This window comes from Colobus angolensis, unplaced genomic scaffold (assembly GCF_000951035.1).
Source record: "Colobus angolensis palliatus isolate OR3802 unplaced genomic scaffold, Cang.pa_1.0 Scaffold276, whole genome shotgun sequence".
Lineage (NCBI taxonomy): Eukaryota > Metazoa > Chordata > Mammalia > Primates > Cercopithecidae > Colobus > Colobus angolensis.
In genome coordinates, this window is record NW_012115999.1 from 3,115,690 (window position 1) to 3,118,799 (window position 3,110).

The 3,110-nt window shown below is 43.6% G+C and overlaps 1 pseudogene; it reads right to left on the minus strand.

Annotated features, from left to right (window-relative positions):
- Positions 1-1,851: 1,851 nt before the first annotated feature.
- Positions 1,852-2,170, minus strand: LOC105516167 (annotated as a pseudogene).
- Between the last annotated feature and the right edge of the window lie 940 nt (positions 2,171-3,110).

Here is a 3,110-nt window from a genome sequence, read left to right on the forward strand (position 1 = left end):
TAGGTATGTACTGTCCCCTGTAAACTGTAAATTCCCCCAGGGCAGGGCCCACGTTGGCACAGGGTTGGGGGTGGGGGAGAAAAGAGCACAGGGTTTGGAGACAGGTGACTCCTGTCTAGACTCAAAGCCTGGCTCTGACATAGAGTGGCTGGGCAACCTTGAGCAAGCTATTTAATGTGTGAGCCCCTAGAGGTTAATTAAACTTCATCTAGTAACTATTTGTGGCTGAAATGAAAGATATGCATAAAAGCTTGTCAAGTGATTGGCGGCCTGAATAGGATTTGCATACTCCTCGGAACTCAGTGTTTTATAATGAAGTATTTGCTTGGGAACTTTTGCTCCAGAACCTCATCTATTTGCTTTATAGTGCTCATGTTAGTTGAGGAAGGATTAACAAGAAAGGCACGAGTTCCTCGTCCCTTACTAGGTTTTTATTTGTTTTTTGTTTTGTTTTGTTATGTTTTCAGACTGTATGCAGCTTTATTACAGATACTTTCTATAAACAATCATGGTATTTCAGACAGGACATGGGTAGACAATCGTTAACAGTATACAACAACCTTCAAACTCCTTTCTTCAATGGACTACCAAAAATCGGGAAGCCACTATAAAGCCCAATGAAGTCTTCATCTGATGCTCTGAACAGGGAAGGTTTAGGGTGAGGGTTGACATTTCACATTTAGCATGTCGTTTAATAACTTTTCACAAGTCAACCCTGACTTTCAGGAAGTGAAATGAAAATGGCAGAATTTATCTGAAGATCCACAATCTAGAGATGGAACCACGGCTCTTTTGAGGGATGCCATCTCAGTGGCATCACTGGAAAGTCCAGATTGCCTGACACACTAGTAACCAATGACTAGGGCTCAGGTCCCAATGGATGTCTGGGCTTAAGGGAGTTAACTCTATGCTGAAAGATGGAAAGGGAGAAGAGGACATAAAAATGAATTTGTGTTTTCATACCACAAGGTTTTGTGCCAAGGTGGCCAAGTGTGTCAAAGTCAGGGAGTCCCTCCTCCTTGGAGCCAAGAGGAAGTCTCTCAAAACTAGAAGGGAAACATGTTTTCCCCACATCAATCCAGCTTCCGAGACATTCTATTAGTGACATATGCCCCGTCCCCCCAAAACAACAATGAAGTGTTCCATGTGCTCACAACATAGCTTTAAAAAAAGAGAAAAGAAAAGAGGCTAGGTGTGGTGGCTCACACCTGTAGTCCCAGCACTTTGGGAGGCCGAGGCAGGTGGATCACCTGAGGTCAGGAGTTCAAGACCAGCCTGGGTAACCTGGTGAAACCCTGTCTCTATTAAAAACACAAAAAACTTAGCTGGGCGTGGTGGCGGGCACCTGTAATCCCAGCTACTCGGGAGGCTGAGGCAGGAGAATCACTTGAACCAGCGAGGCGGAGGTTGCAGTGAGCTGGGATTGCGCCATTGCACTCCAGCCGGATGACAGAGTGAGACTCCATCTCAAAAAAAGAAAAGAAAAAAAAAAAGGACAACAAAATTCTGCATTTTTATAAAACTTGATTTAAAAATAGTATTTCAAAGGGCCGGACACGGTGGCTCATGCCTGTAATCCCAGCACTTTGGGAAGCCAAGGTGGGTGGATCATGAGGTCAGGAGATCAAGACCATCCTGGCTAGTATGGTGAAACCCCATCTCTACTAAAAATACAAAAAAATTAGCCAGGCGTGGTAGTGGGTGCCTGTAGTCCCAGCTACTCGGGAGGCTGAGGAAGGAGAATGGCTTGAACCCAGGAGGCGGAGGTTGCAGTGAGCCAAGATCGCACCACTGCACTCCAGCCTGGGCAACAGAGCAAGACTCCGTATCAAAAAAAAAAAAAAAAGTATTTCAAACTGTACAGTCAGCAGAAGTACACAAGTTATCAAAAACGCAGACAGTACACTTGGCATCTCCAGCACCTTCAGTTTTCTGTTCCTGGTCTGATTTGGCAGCTCCATTTTCTGCAGGGTTATTCCCCTTCTTGCCAGCATCAGCTTTTCCCTTTATCCTTTGGGCACCTTCTCTGCCTTGCAGGGGCCTTTTTAGGTGTGGGCTCTGGCTTTGGAGGAGCAGGCTTAGCAGATAACCTCGTGGATTTTCTCTGTGATTCGTCCTTAACCTTGGCTTTATCACCTTTAGCATCCCCTCCGCTCTTTCTCTTGGGCATGGTGATGATGATGGTGGCGGGATGTGGGTGCTGGGCACAGGATGCAAAGGTGCAGGGCTTTGGTCTGTCTGGGGGTTGTTCTCGCCTCTTATTCTTCACACTGCTCCTAGGTTTTTATTTTTAAACTTTTATTTGGAAATAATTTTTAACTTGCAAAAGCACAAATAGTGTAAGTCACAACATATATCCTTTACCCAGATTCACCTATTGTTAAGATTGTACTCTGTTTGAGGGTAAGTTACAGGCATCATGGCCTTTCACCCCTGAATACTTCAGTGTGCATTTATAAAAGATAGGAATATCCAACTTCATTCAACTTCACTTATCATTTCATACATTTAAATTGATATGGAACTTTTGTCTTATGTACCATCCATATTCCAAATTTGTCAGTCAATTTATATTAGGTTTTGACTGTCTGGAACTCATCTCAAGGTGCCAGATGTGGCCCCTTGGACCTTTCAACTTGCAGCCATGGGGAGTGAGATTAATGTGGATTCTTCTCTACTTTCAGGGCAAAGAATTGAAACAGAAAAATAATGACAAATTTTTTGAGGTCTCCCGAGTTATAGCAAAGAGCATGCTTAGTGCTCTTACAGACCTAGATCAATTCTAGGTCTTTTAAAAGACTGGTGAAGGAATGGGGGAACTAAGGTATAAACAGGGGAAGAGACTTGCCTTAGACTCTAAGATCATGGGCCAGTGAGTAGATGAGCTAAAGCTGGAAATCATCAAGCATCAGAGGCCCTAGGAACTTCACTCCAACAATCTCTTCTTAGAGACAGCATTATCATCATTACTTAGGAACTGTACCTTGGCTTGTACTCCTTCTCCCAATACCCTGGAAAGGTGACCTAGTTAATAATAATGATAAAAATAGCTAGTGTTTATGAAATGCTTGCTATGAGGCAGATACTGTTTTAAACACTTATAAGCAGTA